Source organism: Pecten maximus, chromosome 17, assembly GCF_902652985.1.
Source record: "Pecten maximus chromosome 17, xPecMax1.1, whole genome shotgun sequence".
NCBI classification, from domain to species: Eukaryota; Metazoa; Mollusca; class Bivalvia; order Pectinida; family Pectinidae; genus Pecten; species Pecten maximus.
In genome coordinates this window covers 17789845-17812880 of record NC_047031.1, presented here as the reverse complement: position 1 = coordinate 17812880, position 23036 = coordinate 17789845, and the positions used below count along the sequence as shown (strand labels likewise).

Below are 23036 nucleotides of genomic sequence, written 5' to 3'. Positions count from 1 at the left end.
CGAGGACAAAACTATCGATATACATATTTTAGCTTTAATTTAATTTAATTGCGTTCCATGCTGTACACATTACGCTGAATTAGGAGTGTGATAATTATAATTTTCGACAGCAGCTGTTGTGACTGCTCAAACTCATCAAGTAATACATGATACATGTGATGCACGAGACAATGTAATAAATGGAGAATGGAGAGCATTGTTACATTAATGATTTTCTCAAATTATTCGCATATAATCACAAACTTACTCAACATACTGAACTCTTTGCCATGTGGAGTTCTGATAATATAAAAGCGTGAAATATTAATTAGAGACCCCCCCCCCCCCCCCCCACCCCCCCCCCCCCCCCCCCCCCTAAAGTATATTTGTATACACTTCCGTTCTAATATCTTAGTCACATGGACACACTAAAGACAAATTCAGTATGCGGTAAAATTCGAGTGTGCCAAAAACAGAGACGTATATTGTATAACCACCTGATATACAAGTCTCTGCCAAAAATAACCTCATTTGCAGTATTTGTCATTACTAGCAGAGACATATATAGTGTATATATGTCTCTGTTACTACAGTGTAGGTAATTTTTATTATCATTTGCAGTATTTGTCATTACTAGGTAATTTTTATTATCATTTGCAGTATTTGTCATTACTAAGTAATTTTATTATCATTTGCAGTATTTGTCATTACTAGGTAATTTTTATTATCATTTGCATATTACCTCTAGATTTTGTAAAATATATGAAATGGGTACTTTCTATATACGAGAATAAAGTGTAGGGTCTTGAGGGTTGGAAAATAAAAAAATATACACTCATACAGAGAATAGAATGACGTAGAATTCGAGGTGTAAAAAGGCGGGAATTCCCCAGGTAGGGGTTCCCCAGTGTACTGTTAAACCGATACAATAACAACATTTATCCGATAGAAAAAACTTCAAACTTTAATTTGATATAAATTTCACATCATTTGAACTTCAAACGAGCGAATAAAGTGATTGGGTCACTAGTAATAACATATAGTGAATTATTTAGTTGTGTGAGTCCTTTAATCTGCGCTACGATATCTGAACTTCGAAAAGTGAAAGTAGGCAATTAATTCCAGGTACCGCAGTCTGTAGGTGTGGTGACGAGTCACGTCCAGTCATCATGTGACCTTCGACTGACGGATAAACAGTCCAGTTCCTACGTAATAGTTCTTCGTAACCATGTGAAGTACAGTAAGTAAATTTACTTTTGCGCGTTTTCTAGGCCACCTATTAGATCTACTAAACTTAAGTAGCGATGCTCAAGCAAAGGGCAGGTGGCTTGTATCGATATCTTAGAAACGCTTTAAAACACGTACCCCAACGCATAAATTACCTAAAAATATCCATTGGAAATCCCTGTGATTTAACCATATTGGCAGAAGGGTAAGGAATGACGATTTTTTGAAAAACTGAAACATGAATATTACCGTGATTTCGGCCGGGTCAAATGGCTTCTCCATGCTGGCTGAATTACTTAGGCATTTCTGATTTTTTTAGTATATGATAATATGCATAACAATACCGGGAAATACATGAACATGCCATTTATTCAAGACGGGGTCATGACTGACACATTACCTCGTAAAATCAAAGATGGCGGTTGAGAGTAGCGCCGAGAGACCCTGATCAAGGCGGTACACAATATACATTTTCTCTCTATTTTTGTATGGAATCAATTTGTTTGAATTACCCAAAAACGAAGCAAATAAATTTAAGCATCAATTAAACAAATGAAACGTTTACAATAATAGATGAACACACCATTTCTTTGACGAACTGACTCAACGTCATGTCGAAGTCAACTTCACAGTGTACAGTATAACTTATTTTTTGTGTAGACTGCAGTTTATCACATACCAACATTACTATCATTTGTTTATATAAAAAACACAATTAATTAAATGGTGTTATAGCTACACTGAGGTGTTATTACTACCTCGTTGAAGATATTTGAATCTATATACTTTCAGTTTCACTTTTAACAAATTTAAGAAGGGGAGGTAATCCACTTAAAATGGCCATAATGGAACATTTTACCTGTAATATCTTAGGTAAAAATAGAAGAATATTCTGTTTTTAGTTTAAATAGTACAATTGGCAAAATCTTACACTATTTATACAAACAAAATCATATATTACTTATGAAGATGGAGGAAGGTGTGTAGCGGGACTGGACTGGGTCGATCATCGGTGACCAGGTAGCTCAATTGGTAGAGCATCCGGCTAGTGTTCGGAGGTCCCGGGTTCGAACCCCGGTCTTTGCCCTCGAAGACCCACGAGACCCTTTTACCACCACCGTGGTTATTTTAGTTGGACGCCAATTTTGTAACAGGAGAGGAGAAAATGTAGCGTCTAGACTGGGGTTCGAACCCGGGACCTCCAAACACTAGCCGGATGCTCTACCAATTGAGCTACCTGGTCACCGTGATTGACCCAGTCCAGTCCCGCTACATCATATATGGAATGGATTATTAGAAACCAGACACCTGTGAATGAAACCACCATAATTGTTTGAATATTTCCAATTACAATATATATTTCAGGATAATGATACATTGATCATAATCAAAACAAAAACGTACCATGGTTTCTTGATGTGGCGTGCATATAAAAATATTTAACTCTTTACCCTGCTAGACTAATAAAACAATTTTGGGCACTGGGTGTCTTCGGCAGTATACTTCAGTGAGGTAGCACTATAAATCGGCAAACAATCCGCCCTATCACTAGGAGACATAACACAAACATACCGCAGCCTCCCAAAATACACATACGCACTCACCACACATTGCATGTCGAATGCTCAGGAGGCCGTCCTTAAATGACCTTACATGTTGATAGGACGTTAAACAAAATAAACCAAACCAAACCAAACCAAAATAAACAATTATCCTTGTCTTCGCAAGTTGTTGAAAAGTATGGGAAGGGTTTCTCAAACTTGGTTGTACCTGGTTGTACCCCAATTTTGAGTGTAATTTTGAGAGCCATCTTTGATTTTGACGCTTGTTATTGCTAATTTACAAACTCCACATGCACTCATGTAGGTTTCCCTTCGTTCCTGTTATGCTGAGTTGGATCGTAAAATCAAAATTACCAAATGACAGCCGTCTTAGATTTTTACAATGGAAGATTATTATTTCTTGAAAAGTTCTGAAGGGATATTTATCATATTTTCATATGTAGGTTCTCCTTTGCCCCTAGTTGTATACATTAAATTTGGAAAACATGATGGCCGACAGACAGCCATCTTTGATTTTGACAGTATCTGCTGGGGATGGAACCAATAACCTTACAGTTTTAGTGTAGTGACAGTTATTTCCCTGATGGTATAATGCCTCCAGACTTTCTTTCAAATGAAAGTGTGGTATACTGGATAACCTGCTGTTGTCTTTAGGTCACCTGATACAAAGTTACGCCTTTTGTCTGTCGACGACCGTGGTCCGTCGTACATCATGCATTGTGCGTCCTTAAACAATTTAGATTTTCGAATTCTTCTCCAAAACCACTGAACCAAACTTAATGAAATTTGGCAGGAAGCTTCTATGGTTAAGGGCAACCGAAAATGTGAATTATATGGTCCTCACACCATAGGAGCCTGAGGGGTGGAGCCAAAAAGGGTCAAGTTGACCAAAACTTCAAAAAAATTTCTTCTCTACTCTCAGGAGGGGCCGCGGTGGCCGAGTGGTTAAGGTGTCCCGACACTTTAACACTAGCCCTCCACCTCTGGGCTGCGAGTTCGAAACCTACGTGAGCAGTTGCCAGTTACTGACCGTAGGCCGATGGTTTTTCTCCGGGTACTCCGGCTTTCCTCCACCTCCAAAACCTGGCACGTCCTTAAATGACCCTGGCTGTTAATAGGACGTTAAACAAAAACAAACCAAACTCTACTCTCAGATATGGTGTAATCGAACACTCTTCATAGATGGAAGGGTCTTAAGGTACTTTACCAAACTTGTAAATTTCATGACCCTGGAGTCTCACGTTTGCCCCTGGGGAGGGGGTAAACTTTACTATAGTTTATATAGGGAAATCACATTTTTGACTAGGATTTGATTGATTTCAATTGGAATTCATCCTTACTTTTAACATAATCAGCATGGGATGGCAGTTTGATGGCATGCACATGTTGGTCCTGACTGATCCCCAGGAGTAAATGTACGGGCAAAAGGGTCAAATTAACTGAAATTTAACAAATCTTCTTCTCCCGACCCAAAAAAGTTGAAATAAATACTCTTCATAGATGGAAGGGTCTAAGGTGCTTTACCAAAATTGAGAATTTCATGACTCTAGGGTCTCACGTTTGCTCGTGGGGAGGGGGTAAACTTTACTATGGTTTACTTAAGGAAATCACATTTTTGACTAGGATTTGATTGATTTGTATTTGAATTCATTCTTACTTGGTTAACATTATCAGCATGCATTGGCAGTTTGATGGTATGCGCAGATTTGCCCTGACTAACCCCTTGGACTGATGGGTTGGGCCAAAAAGGGTGAATTGAATTAACTGAAATATTTCAAATCTCAGGTGACCATTAAGGCCCATGGACCTCTTGTTCTGCTGTCCTCCTCGCTTCGAAAATACAAAAACAGATTAGGGCTATCGATCCTGATGTTTTGATTGGCAAATATTTATCTTGTGTCTTGGAATTTTAGCAAAAAAAATACAAAAATCTTTTCTTACAATCACTACCCTCTCATTGATCATTAATTGAACAGTAATCAAAAAACATTTCTTGTGTGTACATGGAAGAATATTTTTTATGCTGTTGGTTGTGTGTTGAATGTTCAATTTAAACATATGGTTGTTACAAGCAGAGGTTTCCATCACTTTCAACTACATGGGATGGTAGGATACATGTAATTGGTCCCCTACCGGTGAAACCAGGGGGAACTATAGGCTTTGACTGCATCCACCACCCGTTTGTCAGACCGTCAGTCCGGTTAAAGTTTTGGTTAAAGTTTTATAATGACACCCCATTCACTTAATAATGGTATAAGGATGCTGATTCTTTGCATAGAGGTTCTTTGGTAGCACACCACAGTAAGACAGCTTGGTATATTCAGTATGAAGTAGTACATACATGCAGGCTTCACATTTATTAAAACAAAAATTAATAAATTGGTTTCCCGATTATAAATATCCGGATTTTCCGAACGTGTGTTTACACACGAAATTTAGTTTTGCCTACAGCGAAAAATGGAAGCCCACAGAAAAGGTAAGATAGCGGAAAAACTTAATTTACAACATATGTCCAAACAAGATTAATTCTGTCTTTGGGATAGAGATATTTAATTTTAAATAGGTTTCAGAAAAAAAATTGTGTAGAGAATTGTGCCATTTTGGGTCAAATATCATAATATTTTGCAATTTTTGAGAATTTTTTAAGCTGTTACCATGGTATTCACAGCTCTAAAAATCACAGAAAATATCAGTTTACTTTAATCCTTCACAGTTCTATTAAAATTGCAAATGTTGTACAGATTTCAAATATATATACACTTTTATTAGAGGTTATATGTAAGGTTAACTGTCAATGTTTACATATCTAAAACATGTGCCATATTTTTCAGAATTTGGCATTTTTACTGTACACTGCTACCTTATGAGGCTGAAAAATGTATTTTTAGGAAATTGTGCTTAATTCATGCTTGATTAAGCTTGATTTTAATTCATTATTTCTCAAAAATACATGAAAACAATTTAAAATTTGTTAATTATCTGTCTTGTCATATTAGTGGAATCAGGGGAGGTAACTTGCATATCTTCTCATTTTAAGGGTGGGTTAATTAAGCATAATGTTAATGAGTCAGTGTAAATTGAAAAGATATTCTATGTTTTATAACAAACCCAAAATAACTTATTGGGTATCTAACAAACCATATAGACTGAATTCTGGTTTATTTTACCTGATTTATTACCCCGTATCCATGGAAACTATTTCAGTAAGTGAAATTTTTGGTGAAACCATTGTTTTCAGTTTATTTATACAAGGGTAAGCATGTAATTTCAATGGATTGAGTGTACGGTTGATACAATATTGTCAATTATTGTCATTTCCTTTGGTGAAGTAGAAAAAATAGCATTTTCCGCATAAAATGAGATCAGCGGGCAGTTTCATATTATCAATGGTACATATCTGAATTACAAGGGTGGAAACAGATGACTGTGATGTCATAGGCATGACATTTTGAAATCTTGGATGTCATGTCATGATTTATCAGTTAGAATAGTGCATGTGTTGTTAAGCTGAGGTTTGGAAAGGAATTTGGTTATTTAGTATGACACCATTGAGTATTTATGACGTCATAGATACCCTCTGATGGCGTCATAGTTACTGATGACGTCATGGTAACTATGACGTCATATTACAAGGCTAAATTTGATAGTTGTATAGTATTTTTTGATTGACGACATGCACATAGACTCAAAGTACCATGTTCAACTCAAAACACAACTTTATTCAACAGATATGTACAGAATTATGGGAGTTTTCATTTTTAGCTCACCTAGTCCGAAGGACCAATTAAGGTGAGCTTATTCCATAGCGTGGCGTCCGTCGTCCGCCTGTCGTCCGTCCGTCCGTCCGTCCGTCCGTCAACAATTGACTTATTTGACTTCTTCTTCTTAACCGCTGATCAGAATTTGAAGAAATTTGGTCAGAAGCATCCCTATGGGATGGGGATTCAAAATTGTACAAATGATGGGGCTGACCCCCAGGGGCCTGAGGGGCGGGGCCAAATGTGGTCAATCTGGCTATATTGATATAAACGACTTCTTCTCTGAAACCAAGCAATGGCTATCGCTCATATTTGCCGGGTAGCATCACTATCGGGTGGGGATTCAAAATTATACAAATGATGGGACTGACCTCCCTAGGGGCCTGAGGGGCAGGGCCAAATGTGGTCAATTTGGATATATTCATATAATTGACTTCTTCTCTGGAACCAAACAATGGTTATCTCTCATATTTTACTGGTAGCATCACCTTGGGGTAGGAATTTGAAATTGTACAAATGACGGGGCCGACCCCCTGGGGGCTAAGGGGCGAGGCCAAAAGGGGTCAGTTTAACAGAATTGATATAAACAACATCTGCTCTGAAACTAAGCAATGGATATTATTCATATTTGCCTGGTAGCATCCCCATGGGGTGGGGATTCAAAATTGTACAAATGGTCGGGCTGACCCCCAAGGGATATGAGGGGTGAGGCCAAAATTGGTCAATTTGTTTAAACAACTTCTTCTCGGAAATTAAGCAATGAATATTACTCACATTTGTATGGTAGCATGGTTATGGGGTGGGGATTCAAAATTAAACAAATGTTGGGGTTGACCCGGTCTAAAAGGGGGCTGAGGGGTGGGACCAAAAGGGGTCAATTTGGCTAAATTGATTTAAATAACTTATTCTCTGAAACTTAGCAATGGTTTGACTGGTAGCATCCTATTGGGGTAGGGATTCAAAATTGTATAAAGGAAGGAGCTGACCCCCAAGGGGGCAGGGTCAAAAGGGGTCAATTGGTCTAAACAAGATCTTCTCTGAAACTAAGCAATGGATATCACTCACATTTGTGTGGTAACATCCCTATGGGGTCACGCCAAAAGTCAATTTCATTTCATGGATTAATGCACTTTTTGGCATTTTCAGTATTAAAATAAAACCAATGTACATGTACCCATATACAATGCTTATGATATATATTGACATAGCAGTACCAGCGCCAATATATACTTAAGCATTATTCTTGTTTCATATCTCATGAAACCAGGTGAGCGATACAGGCCCTCTGGGCCTCTTGTTAAAATTACCTCCCCTTTTTACTGGATTGGGAGAAAATGTTGTCAAAATACACCTGTCAGGGAAATCAGCAATACTCGGTGACTATTAAAGATACACAGTAACCCGATATGTCATTTTGTTCGTCGGAACATATTCTAGAGATTCATGGGGTTTTTAGTAAAATTAGAATTTAAAAAAGTGATGTATAAGGTAGAACACCACAGTATGACAGCCTGGCCATGGGCAATTTTTTTGTTAAGCAAATAACTCCTGTATTATGATATGCATAAAAAATGAAAAAAATAAATGTACACTATAATTGGTATATTCAGTATGAAGTAGTACATACAGGCTTCACATTTATTAAAACAAAAATTAATAAATTGGTTTCTGGATTATAAATATCCAGATTTTCCGAACGTGTGTTTTTATTTGAACTTTTTATGATTATTTTACTTCAGTTCATTCCTACTAAACAATTCCAAGCTTCATCACACACACAGACCTGTCAAGTGCCCCGCTTTTTGCGGGTCACTCCCGGAAAATCGGTCTATAACCCGCAGACAGAAATAGCTCCTGACGGGTGTTTTGAATCTCCTGCAATTCAGTAAGATCTTGTTTTCGTTCGAGCTACCTCGACACATGATGCAGTTGTATTAATCAACCCAGAGCTCACTTGGTCAGGATCCTGACCAAGATGGCAGCCCTGACTTGTCTTTGCATTCATGAACCTAGCAGAGAGAGAAATGGTAATCTTGTCTAACAGTTTAGTGACAGAGTTATTTCCTTTTTTGCTTAATGCCTCCTGCCTTTTTTGCCCTTTAAGTGTAGTTGCAGAGTAATTTCTCTTTGGGTATAAAACCGCCAAGTGACAGAAGTTTGAGTAATCAGGGCTTTTTCTCACTGGTTTGGGATGGGGCTTTTGGTCTCATTTTTGGAAGAAAATTTGTGATTGGGAAAGATTTTTTTTTCAGGAGTAAGCTGCAATTTTTGGGAATTTGGCTTTAAAATAAAAGAATTCCAATGGGGAATTGGGCCCATTAACGGCCCCAAAAAGCCCTCAGAAAAAGCCCTGGATTTCTACTTTCATTTTCCGTTGGTTTACTCTTAACTTCTTATATTACAAAGCATGCTATTTAAATATAATTAATAGCAAAAAATATAAGTTAGAACTGTTCATCAACAAAGATAGCAATCTAATTGAAATGAGACTTGTGATTTCGGCACATCCTCGATACATGGCAATTATATACAATCATTGTATTGCAATGTATTGTAGAGGAGCGGAAACCACATCTTATTTTAATTAGATTGTAAAGATTGTTGCGTCAAAATGTTACGATAGAAAATAAAGATGTGAAACTACATGGAGTACGGCAAGTATGAAATAAAAATAATGTTACAGAGAAAATAGACCTATTCAATTCCGGGATAAGAAGCAAAATGGGCGATTGACATTGAAAAAAAAAAAATAAGGAATATTTAATGGTAGACTTACCGATCAGTAATTAAATATCGTTCAGTTAACTGATTATATCCAATCATCAATGTTGAAATCTCAACTGATTCCCAATGCTATTTGAGGATGCTGTGCTTTGAATGATCTTGGTACTAGCAAGCTACATCATGTTGAATTTGTTTTTTATTTCAGTTTGCTGTCTCATAAGAAAACGCCAGTCATGGACCAAGGACTGAAGCAGGATAGTTTTATCCTGGTGAGATGAGAAGTATCTCAACTTTAGTCAAAACAAAGCAGCCGATAGAGACATGTCTGATCAGCGACAGAATTTACCAGGAGTTGTGGGTCCATCACATGGTAAAGGATCCATTAGAATGGTACCAACACAAGTGTTACAAAAGAGCACAGGGAAACAATTGGCTACAGACTCCAACAATTCTGAAAAAGGTGATTACAAACAAGAAATTATGTGTCACAGAATGACATGAATGATATTATAAAAACTCAAGTGCATAAGCTCTTATATTTAACCAGTCAAAAGGTCAAGGTCACTGTTACTGTAAATAGAAAACTGGTTTTAGGTCAATAATTCAATAAAGTTCAATAGGACAAATCTCACACAAACGTCCCACACTGCTTTCATATTGGAGTGCTTCTTTTTAGGTTTCTTTTCAAGTCAAAAGGTCAAGTTCACTCTTAGTATAGGTAGAAAGTTTGTCTCAGCCCTATAACTTAAGTGTTCATGGAACTTAAACATTAAAAGTGTAGGAAATCCTTTTTTTCACAGACACAGTTTGCTTGGGATTGCTTTTTGATATCAAAAGGAAAACATCTCTGTGTTACTATTTTTTTATAGAAAATGAAACTTTGTGTCTGCTCAATTGGACAGATCCCTCTGTTTCGACTGCTATTTCCATGCAATGAAGCAAGTTCAAGTGGACCAATCAAACTCAAACTTCACAAACATGTTGCCTTATTGGAAGTTTGTACATAACTGTTTTTCTATCAAAAGGCTAAAGGTCAGACGTACTATTAAGATTGCTAAAAATAGCTGGAAAGGCTGGAAAATGAATCAATTTAGAGATTAATATTGTTCAGTGTTACCTGGTTTAACCTTTTAAAGTCTATTACCTCCTAGAGGCTGAGGGGTGGGTCCAATAGAGGAAGTCATAGCTGGTTCTAAATGTTGAGTGCTTTTCCACTGAATTAGCTTTGAATCACCTATGGAACCAGGAAGCTAACTGACAGTAGATGGAAGGTGCAGACTACATTGTAAGGTCCTAAATAGGATAATGTTTGAAATATAACTTGAAAATGTTTTCCATGATGCAGACCTTCTGGGCCTCTGTTTCAAACTTGATTAAGTAGTACATGTACCTTGACCAATATAGATATGGCCCTGTAAATTATATCTGACTCCTTTGTCCCTTGGTTGAAAATTAATTGTCCAATTATGTATTTGCTTTTTGCTTATTTGCAGTTAAATTTGTATCAGACCTTTGTTTTGAGTATTATAGCCTATTGTGTATGGTATATAGTTTGGATTCTGATCCCTTTTTACAGCAGTTGTACTCTTCTAAATTCTTTGTCCTCTATTCATTTAGCTATGTTTCAGCAAATGTCTATGTGACTGAAAAAAATATTACCCGATGTAATTCTGTTCCTTGATATTATTTTAGTTTTGCCCCTGTATATCAAGATTACAAATGTTTTTAGATAGGAGGGGGAGTACATATAAAATGTATGTACAAATGGCTGAGTATGGGCTATTAATTGGCCATTCTGACATAATTCTTGTATTGATTAAACAAAAAATGTTAGTTAGAAAAATAGCTTCATGTTTTATTTTGTTTTTCTGTTTATACATTCTTGTTTCTTATACTCAGCAGATAGAGATCAGAGAGAATCTAGCCAGGAATATGACAAAGAAATGAATGAGGAAAACTTTCCTTCATCTGGACAAGTTCATCCTCGTAAGTTTGAACATACATTGTACATAGCAAAGCCAAGAAAACAGTTATAATGTCCTATGTTTTCAGCTCCCCTGGCCCAAAGGGCCAAGTAAGCTTATGACACATACAGCTGCATCTGTCTTCCTTTGTCCAATGTCTGTTGTCCATCAACATTTTTACATTTTAATCTTCTTCTTCAAATTACTTGGCCAATTTTGACCAAACAAGAGCATGGGGATCTGAATTATGGGAAAGTGCCGCTTATTTAATTGCCTTATGAACAGCCAAGGCCAATTTTAGAGCTGGTCACCTAGTATAAGTTGGTAACTACCTCACTGAACAACATATTTGAGGCCTGTCACATGCAATCAAGGATGAAGTATGGTAAGGTGAAGCACATGGTGAAGTGAACCCCCCCATGGTAAAGTTAAGCACAACCCCCCCCCCCCCACCCACCCACCCTAAATTCCTGACCCAAACATTTTGTGTGTGTTAATGTGTTAAGAGGAATCATATAGTGTAATTTGAATAAGATTTGACGAAAAAAAGTGAATTAGTAAGAAAATAGTGAAATGCTTCACTTTACAATGGCCATGGTAAAGTGAAACGCCCCGCCCCACCCTAAATTTCCTGACCCCTAAACGTTTTTGAGCTTATATATGCCATACCGCGGCGTCCGTCGTCCGTCCGTCAACATTTGACTTCTTCTTCATAACCGCTGATCAGAATTTGATCAAATTTGGTCAGAAGCATCCCTATAGGTAGGGGACTCAAAATTGAACAAGTGATGGGGCTGGCCCCCCAGGGGCCTGAGAGGCGGGGCCAAAAGGGGTCAATTGGGCTATATTGATATAAATGACTTCTTATCGGAAACCGAGCAATGGATATCGCTCATATTTGCTTGGTATTATCACTATGGGGTGGGGATTCAAAATTGTACAAATGGTGGGGCTGAACCCCCAGGGCCTGAGGGGCGGGGCCAGATGTGGTCTATTGGGCTATATTGATGTAAACAACTTCTTCTCTGAAATCGAGCAATGCATATTTGCCTGATAGCATCACTGTTGGATGGGGATTCAAAATTGTACAAATGACGGGGCTGACCCCTATGGGACTTAGGGGTTTGGCAAAAAGGGGTCAATTTGGTTAAATTGATATAAACAACTTCTTATCTGAAACTAAGCAATAAACAACTTCTTCTCTGAAACTAAGCAATGGATATCACTCAAATTTGTATGGTAGCATTATCATAGGGTGGGGATTCAAAATTGTACAAATTTGGGGGTTGCCCCCCAAGAGGGCTGAAGGGGTAGGGACAAAAGGGGTCAATTTGGCTAAATTGATGTGAACAATTTCTCTGAAACAGCTCATATTTGACTGGTAGCATCCTTTTGGGTAGGGATTCAAAATTTTATAAAGGAACTGACCCCTGGGGTGCAGAAGGCGGCTCCAAAAGGGGTCAATTGGTTTAAATGACTTCTTTTCTGAAACTTAGCAATAGATATCACTCACATTTGTGTGGTAGCATCCCTATGGGGTTACACCAAAAGTAAATTTCATTTCATGGATAAATGTATTTTTTGGCATAAAAATCTCACGTTCCCATATAAAATGCCTATGATATACTGACATAGCAATACCAGTAACAAATATACTTAATCATCATTCTTGTTTCATATCTCATGAAATCCAGGTGAGCAATACAGGCCCTCTAGGCCTCGATCTTGTTGTGTGTTAATGTGTTCAGAGGAATAAAACAAGGAAATCTAAAAAAGATTTGGTGAAAAAAAATGAATTAGTAAGAAAATAGTGAAATGCTTCACTTTACCATGGCCATTTATGTAATTTGTATCCGTGAACAATTCTTGTTAGCCCACCTGGTCCGAAGGACCAATGTGAGCTTATGCCATCAGTTGTCTGTCGGTCGTCCGTCGGTCGTCCGTCCGTCAACAATTGACTTCTTCATAACCGCTGATCAGAATTTGATCAAATTTGGTCAGAAGCATCCCTATGGGTAGTGGACTCAAAATTGTACAAATGATGAGGCTGGCCCCCAAGTGGCCTGAGGGGCGGGGCCAAAAGGGGTCAATGGGGCTATATTGATATAAACGACTTCTTCTCTGAAACCGAGAAATGGATATCGCTCATATTTGCCTGGTAGCATCACTATGGGTTGGGGATTCAAAATTGTACAAATGATGGGCTGAACCCCCAGGGCCTGGGGGGCGGGGCCAAATGTGGTCTATTGGGCTATATTGATGTAAACAACTTCTTCTCTGAAACTGAGCAATGGATATTGCTCATATATTTCTGGTACCATCACTATAAGGTGGGGATTCAAAAGTGTATTAATGATGGGGCTGACCCCCCAGGGGCCTGAAGGGCGGGGCCAAATGTGGTCTATTGGGCTATATTGATGTAAACAACTTCTTCTCTGAAGTCGAGCAATGGATATTGCTCATATTTGCATGATAGCATCACTGTTGGATGGGGATTCAAAATTGTACAAATGACGGGGCTGACCACTTGGGGACTTAGGGGTTTGGCAAAAAGGGGTCAATTTGGTTAAATTGATACAATATTGTATAAAACACTTCTTCTCTGAAACCAAGCAATTGATATCACTCAAATTTGTATGGTAGCATTGTCATGGGGTGGGGGATTCAAAATTGTACAAATTTGGGGGTTGCCCCCTAAGGGGGCTGAGGGGTAGGGACAAAAGTTGTCAATTTGGCTAAATTGATGTGAACTACTTCTCTGAAACAGCTCATATTTGACTGGTAGCATCCTTTTGGGTAGGGATTCAAAATTTTATAAAGGAACTGACCCCTGGGGTGCAGAAGGCGGGTCCAAAAGGGGTCAATTGGTTTAAATGACTTCTTTTCTGAAACTTAGCAATATATATCACTCACATTTGTGTGGTAGCATCCCTATGGGGTTGCACCAATGATAGAAATGATACTAATGATAGGGCTGAACCCCCAGGGCCTAAGGGGCGGGGCCAAATGTGGTCTATTGGGCTATATTGATGTAAACAACTTCTTCTCTGAAATCGAGCAATGGATATTGCTCATATTTGCCTGATAGCATCACTTTTGGATGGACATTTTTTGTGTGTTAATATGTTTATAGAGGAATTATATAGAGTAATTTGAAAAGATCTGGAAAAAAAAGTGAATAAGTAAGAAAATAGTGAAATGCCCCACCCTAAATTTATTAACCCCAAAACTTTTTTAGCCCACTATCATCAGATGGTGGGCTATTCAAATCGCCCTTCGTCCGTCGTCCGTCCGTCTGTCTGTCAACAATTGACTTCTTCTTCATAACTACACATCGGAATTTGACCAAATTTGGTCAAAAGCATCCCAATTGGATTGGGACTAAAAATTCTCAAATTTCAAATGTAGGTTCCCCTTGGTTCCTCGTATTGCTTTTTGGAACCAATCTGAAAACAACATGGCCAACAGACAGTCATTATCGATAAATCTCAAATTTCATATATAGGTTCCCCTTGTTTGAAAAATACTGGAGGGATGTTTCTCAATTTACACAGATTAGTAAGAGGATGGGAAAAATAGAGAGATGATCAATCTGACGTGAAACCTATAAAGATCATTCAATGGTGGGTGCCAAGATCCTTCTGGGATCTCTTGTTTGGAACCAGAAAGCTAAATGTTAGTTATATGAAAGTGTTGACTGCAATGCATGGTACTGAATAGTAGATCTTAAACTGGGAAAAAGAATTGTAATTATATAACTTAAATGAGAGTGTTTTGCCATAACCACTGAAATATTCAGGTGAGTGTCAGTGTCTTGTTAACATAGTGGTATTTAAAGCAGTTGGCTAATTTGACCTTGTATATACCTTCAACATAGTTCTTCAACAGTGTCAGGTTTTTAATTTGCTGAAATGTAAAGTAATTATAGTAATTATCAATTATGTGGAACTAACTTGATAAACAACTCACATTAAAAAACAATTGTGTCTTTTGAGTATTCAATTCTGTCGGAATCGCTATTTTTGGCACGGTGCTGTAGTATTACTTTTGATATTATATTCGAGATTTGATCAGTAATCAGTAAAGATCATATTTGATAATACCAAAAATAAACAAGATCATTACAGATGAGTCAAACTGATTGTTAATGTGTATATTAAAAGATAAACAACACAATTTCAAACATTGTAATCAATGTAATGTAATAAATAATAAGCCGTTGAGCTTATGCCATAGTGCAGTGTCTGTTATCCAGTGTCTGTCTGGCTTTTAATTGAAAAAAGGAAAGAAATAAGGTAAAATAAGGAAAAATAAAATAAAATAAAATAAAATCCCGAATAACGGGATTTTGTCCACATTTGGTTTGAACCTGTTACCTGTATATTTTTTTGTGAGTTGCAGAAAAAAAACTTTAAAAGTAGGAAAATAATTGTAATATAACTTGAATGAAAGTAGTTTGTCATGATTACTGAAATTTCTAGGTGATGCAGGCACTATGGGCCTCTTGTTTATTTGGTTTTGTTTTTACGCTAATATGCGATACATATCTTTTATTTTAGGTACTGTACAATATAATGAAAGAGGACAGACGAACCAGACTTCCTCCTATCAAGAGAAACTACAAGAGACGACAAGCGATCAAAGCAGGCGAGTAGTAGAATCAGGAGCTATGCCATTTGATAAAGGTATTCAGGTGGAATGTAACAGACTTGATAAAGCCTTGCCGATGTACGCCAGAAGATCGGATATCCTTGATATTGTGAAGAACAATCAGGTGTCGGTGATCATTGGGGAAACTGGATCCGGAAAGAGCACACAGATTGCCCAGTTTCTCTATCAAAGCGGCCATGCCAACAACGGGATGATCGCCTGTACTCAACCTCGCAAAATCGCCGCCATCAGTGTTGCTACACATGTAGCAAGCGAAATGGGCACATCTGTAGGAGACATTATTGGATTTAAGGTTGGAATGCAAGAAAAGAAAACATCACTTACAAAAGTTTTGTTTATGACAGATCATGTTCTATTGAAAGAATGTCTTCGGGATAGAAATTTATCTTCATTTTCTTGTATCATCATTGACGAAGCACACGAGCGAAGTATATACACAGATCTGCTACTCGGTATGATCAAAAGCTGCCTTGACGTGCGTACCGACCTTCGTGTTGTGGTCACATCTGCTACAATTGACCCTGAGATCTTTGTCCAATATTTTGGTAAATGCCCAGTACTGTCCGTGTCCGAAAGAATGTTTCCGGTAGATGTCATATGGAGAGAACCCGATTCTGTTCAGGAATCGTTCTCAAACTACATAGATGAATGTGTCAAGAAAGCAATGGATGTTCATTACAACCAACCTGCAGGAGATATCCTTGTGTTTGTTACCTCTCCACAAGAGACGGAAATATGTTGTGAGAAGTTTATGAATTTCACGGAAGAAAGAGATCAAAATTTTGTTTGTCTACAGCTGCACGGGAAACTTCAAGCTGAAGAACAGAGAAAAGTGTTTGATACTGTTAATGGTAAACGCAAAATCGTGTTTGCTACTAACATTGCTGAGACGTCAGTTACTATCCCCGGCATCCGGTATGTTATTGACACTGGCTTGGCTAAGGAGATGAGATATGATCCGAAACGAAATATGAACACATTGGCCGTAACAACAGTGACACAAAGCGCAGCTAATCAGCGAAAAGGTCTCGCGGGACGACTTGGACCTGGGGTATGCTATCGACTTTATACAGAGGATGAATATAACAAAATGAAAGTTAACATGGTTCCAGAGATACTACGAGTGAATATTGGCCAGGCATTGTTGAAGCTTATTGAACTTGATATTGATCCTTTCGAGTTCGATTTTGTCATGTCACCATCTAAAGAAAATATGATAAGTGCAGTGAGCGAGTTGGAAAATCTTGGAGCCGTATCTGCAAGAAGAATAACCAATCTTGGCAAACGGATTTCAAAGTTGCCTTTTGATCCGAAGTTTGGAGTTTTCATCCTTAATACACTGGCTATTGGTACTGGTCTCGAGGGGATAGTTATATCTGCGGCTTGTAGCGGAGGTCCTGTCTTCCTCAGAGCTGGATCAGCTGACGAAAAAGAGCAAGCCGATCGAAAAAAGATGAAGTTTTGCCACAAAGATGGAGACTTGATGACTATGTTGAACGTATTTAGAGAATGGTTCGGTCAGCCTGAAAAAGCCAGAGGACCGTGGTGTTTTGATCAGTCAATTAACGGCAAAGCGATGGAAGGAATAATGGAAGTTGTCGAAGAAGTTCTATTAACGCTGAAGAGAGAACTGCAAACAGAAGTATCATTTCGATTTGATAACCCAGTAAAATGTAGACCACAAGCTTATCAAGCCTCTTCTAAAGATATTTCATGGAAATATCAGTTACTATCTTGGTCATCCAAAGGTAGGGTATGGTCTCGTTACAAGGAACCAGAGAGTAGAAGTTCATCCATCATCATCTTTGATATCTTTGGGAAACCAGCCTGAGTGGCTTGTCTTTGATCAGGTGATGAGGACATCGAGAGATTTTGCAATGAATATAACACCAGTTAGCAAACAAATGGTGTTAGACTGCATTAAAGAGGGATTATTGGATTTTGATATTAAAGAAGCCATAAGAAATCGAGTTGTACCCATTGATACATCATATGTTGGATCACAAGTTTTTAGAGAAGTTGTAGGACCTCGATATGCAACTCTCCGAACTTTCGAGGGAGCGTTGGTTGACACATGTCACGGATCAATGGTTGTGGTTATACCTGACAGCGAAATCGGTGAACTGAAGATATTCTCTAAAATAGCCCATCAAGAAACCCTAAAAGGTTCGTTAGATAACGTTCTTAAGCCTATCAAAAAAAAATTTCTTTGTGAGGAAAGGGAGGTAAAACTTGGTGTTAAGTCGACTGACCAATCTGTAAGAGCTATCCTAAGAGCAGGGGGCTGTACAGAGACATTGTTGATGCCAGATGAGAACAAGGTCGTGATGATACACTGTGCTATAAATAAAACACAAGAATTGGAATATGATGACGTATTTCAACATTTCATCAAGTTCGGAACAATTGCAAAGTGTATTAAATACCATTTTGAGAAGAATGCACCGTCTCGTTGGGGTAAAGTGGTTTATCAGAAAACTGAGGATGCTGCACGAGCAGTTTCTGATACAAGAGGAAATCCTGATCTCTCCGCGCGTCCCAGTATTAGATTGACAAGAGAACAATCTAATAAATTCAAAGTACGCATACAGTGGTGTCGCAGACGTTCACGGGGGTTTGGATTTATCACATTTAGTAGCGTGCTAGATGCCGAGAAGGCCATTCGGACAGGTCATATTTCGGTTGGTAATTCATTCGCCGAGATCAGGCGATCAGTAACAAAAGGGAATAGCCCAACCACAGAAGGACAGATCTATGTGACTGGGCTTAGCAAAATGGTTAATGAGGATGTGTTGAAGGAAAGCTTTGCCAAAAGTTTGGATTTGGATCAAGTCACCAGTATAAAAAGAGTTACTATCATCAGGGAAAAGGTCAGCAGCGAAAGTGAAGACAATCTTAACAAAATAAAACAACGACTTGGTGCAGAAATCGAAAAATATGTTGATCAAAGTTCCTACGCATTGGACCTGAGACAGATCAAAAGAGAAACTGACATCAACTTCACTGCATTTGTTACGTTTGATAAGCCCGAAGATGGCCAAATAGTTTGTGAAAAAATGGACCACAAATTTGTATTGAACGATCAGACTGTGTCAGCCAAGCCTGTTCTTCATTGTTCTTTGTATATCCCGAAGATAATATACGAAAAGAATATCGATGCTATAAATCTGTACGTTAGAGAGCTGGAAACAAAGAGAGTTAGAATGAAAATATGAAACCTCTCAAAAATGAGAACGTTCTTATTGAAATAAAAACAGATGATGTTGAAACCCTCGTCAGAGCAAGGCGATCTTTCCAAGATATCATGAAAGGAGAAGTAATCGAATGTGACGAGTCAGTTGAGTTGAAGTCGTTATTCACATTAGAAGGCCGACACAAGTTGAAGCAGATCATGCATCGAAACAGAAACTCTCATCCTTACAGACAATAGGGTGATGTCTGTCTGCATCCACGGGCTTCAAACAAAATCGACAGAGAGCGAAACAGAAAATCGACGAGTTTCTGTTGGAAATATCCTCTGACAGCTTCCGAAATCGTGACTTTAAAAGGCGAGGGAAAGCCACCAGGAGTTTTAAAGGCACTTGTTGTGAAGTACACATCAGATTTCTCGAAACTGTGTCAAGAAACTGGTCTTGTTTCTATTCGATTGGACCAAAAAAATCATCAGTTGATGTTATTCGGATCAGAAAGCACTGTCAATGCAGCAAAAACACTCATTAGGGAAGTAATGGAGAGTCTAAGTCCTATTGGTGTTAAAGTAGAAGAGGATGATCCGGTATGTATCACATGCTTTTGTCCTGTGAGGCGAAAAGATTTGTACCGTGTAGAATGTTGTGGTCACCCTTACTGCATGGAATGTATCCAGCTCCAAGTCCAAACGTCCATCACAAACAGGGAATTCCCACTGAAATGTGAAATGGAAGACTGCAACACTCTATTAACGTGGCAAGATATCAGCAATCTCTCGAAAAAATTGGTAACATCAAAATCTCCGAACTAACCGATTCGTCCGTAAGTAAATTTGTTCAAGAAAACAAACAACTAATATCGTTTTTGCATAACGCCTGACTGCTCTGTTGTGTACCGAATTGCAGAGATTGGAAAGCTCTTTATTTGTCCAGAATGCAAAATCAGAATTATGTACAAGCTGCCATGTACAGTTTCATGATGGTATCACATGTGCCACGTTCAAAGCAGAGGAAAACGAAGATCCAACTATGACAAGCTGGTTCTCTGAGAACAGAGCTAATCGAAAAAGATGTCCGAAACTGTGCTATGTCTATAGAAAAGAACAGCGGATGCAACCATTTAATATGTTTGTCATGTAGAAAACATATTTGTTGGGTGTGTCTGGATTTCTTTGACGAGAGTTGCGCATGTTACGGCCATCTTCGTAAAGCTCATGGCAGCTTTGTTTGAAGACGTTTATTTATAGTCCCCTGATGTTAACAGAACCCTATTATCCCGATGTCATCATGTATAAGTGCGACAAAGAATGCAACTGTCCAAAAAAAATGTACAGATGAATTCGCGAGAAGAGGAAAACAAAGTTTAGATAGACGTGAAAACTTTTTCTTGTTTTGAGCGAAAAATGCTTGTGAACTTGCTGTATGTGTAGTGAAAGGTCAAAAGGTCGCACTTGACCTCTCTGAAGATAAAAAAAATTGTGTATTCGATATCTCCTGAACCCCAAGACAAATATTATATACATATATAGTTCACATCAACGACATCGCATTACACCATCAAAATCTACACCTGATAAGACGCCGATGGGCATCGGTCAAGGTTAAACGGTCAAAGATAGCGCTTACAACTTGAAAAAAAAAGTTGTTCACACATAATCGCATGAACCTTTAGACAGATTTTGATGGTCATTGGTCATGGATTAAAGTCAAAGGTCACATTTGACCACTTTTGGACTAAAAAACTTGTGAATTAGATATTTCACGAACTTATATTCACCCTATAACCTTATAACCTTATGTTGGTTAATTTAAATGCTATCACCATCTCCCATGATATTTATAGACAAAAGACATTGTTATTGCTGAAAGGATGTCATTTTGAGCCAGTTTTCATCAAACTTTATTTTTTGTTGAGTGTAATAATGACGAACATTTTTGTGTTTTGGTTACAAACATTTCATATCGCGTACCATTAGATTATACAGAGACAGTTGATATTATTATTTTTTCATCAGGCATGGGTTTAATTACACGGAAATAGTATTAATTAATTACATGTTACATTGTAAAAAATACATAACCATTACCATTGCCAATATTTGCATTGTAACTTATCAAATTAGCGTAACTTTTAGCCCGTCTCTTCGAAGAAGAGTGAGAGCTAATGTTGTCATCCCGGCGTTGGCGTTGTTATCCCAACGTTAAGTTTTTGGTGCAAGTGTTGAAGCGCATTAAGAAATCACCATTGTATTAGGGTAATGATATTTGCCTAGGCTCCCTCTGGGGTTATACTAACCTCTCCTGTGGTCGAACTAAAATATTGTTTTGGGAAAAGACCTGCGCTTTGACATGTTTTGGACTTAGACAAATAATTGAAATTTTTGATGCAAGTGTTGAAAGGCATTATTATATCACTTTATGATTGTACTGATGTGCTGATATTTAAGTTTAGACTCCCTGTGAGGTTATATTATCCTGTCCTGGAGTCGAACTTAACAATTTTTTGGGAAAAATGCTTTTTGACGTGTTTTAAACTTAGACAAAACCTTTAAGTTTTAATTGCAAGTGTTGAAACGCATCAACAAATTATAATAGTACTATGGTGCTGAAGACTATCCTCTCCCGGAGTCGAACTAAAGTATAAAGTTTTTGGTGCATGTGTGAGACACATCATTAGCTCACTTGTTAGGCTAACACGTTTGTTCAAATAAATGACCCTGACTTTCATTCAAGGTCACATCGGTCAAATAGGCTATAATCTTCAGCGACTTCTTCTCAATAACCAAGAGGCCCAGGGACTTGATATTGGGCCTGTAGCATGCCGGGGTGAAGGGCTACCAGGTTTGTTCAAATAAATGACCCTGACTTTCATTCAAGGTCACATCGGTCAAATAGGTTATAATCTTCAAGCGACTTCTTCTCAATAACCAGGAGGCCCAGGGACTTGATATTGGGCCTGTAGCATGTTGGGGCGAAGGGCTACCAAGTTTGTTCAAATAAATGAACTTGATCCTCATTCAAGGTCACATGGGTCAAATAGGCTATAATCTTCAAACGACTTCTTCTCAATAACCAAGAGGCCCAGGGACTATATATTGGGCCTGTAGCATGCTGGGGTGAAGGGCTACCAAGTTTGTTCAAATAAATGACCTTGACCTTCATTCCAGGTCACATGGGTCAAATAGGTTATAATCTTTAAACGACTTCTCAATAACCAAGAGGACCAGGGACTTATATACTGATATTGGGCCTGTTTGTAGCATGCTTAGAGCTAAGAGTCACCAAGACCCGATCTTAGGCCAATAGTATGCTGGAATGAAGGACTAGAAAATATATTGGCATGAATAAACCTGGCTTACTCTGATATTTGAATAAAGTTGTTATCAGCATAGTATCTGTAGAAATGACCTCAATCAACTGCAAGTTTGCTGTAATGCCAGGTGAGCGATACAGGCCCATTGGGCCTCTTGTTTTATAATTGTACTCGGGTATTGATAATTGACATCAGGGTCCCTGTGGGGTTAGCCTATTCTCTCCCGGAGTCAAACTAATGGGTTTTTGGAGAAAAAAGCCCCTGCTTTATGACATATTTTGTACTTTCGATATTTTTTAGCTAGTGATGAATTATGTCTATTAGGGTTGAGAATCATAAATTAATTCTGTCAAATACACAATATAACTCTTATTTATCCAATATGCAAAACAATACAACTTTAATTATTTTGATTATTTATTGTCAAACATTTGTGAGACGAGCGATGCTGTTTTACAACAGGTCTTCTTTTTAGAAAGTAATCAATCAAATTAATATTGCATTCAATTCAAAATTACATGTTACTTTTCTCGTGATGTATTTACATATAGCCTTCATTTAAAACACACACATTGTGACCTAACTATACAAAGGAAGAGGCCATACTTAATTGTATATGTACGTTTTTAGCTCACCTGGTCCGTCGTCCG

At 38.1% G+C, this 23036-nt stretch overlaps 1 pseudogene; it reads left to right on the top strand.

Annotated features, from left to right (window-relative positions):
• Positions 1-1112: 1112 nt before the first annotated feature.
• LOC117315177 lies at positions 1113-21164 on the top strand (annotated as a pseudogene).
• Positions 21165-23036: the final 1872 nt, after the last annotated feature.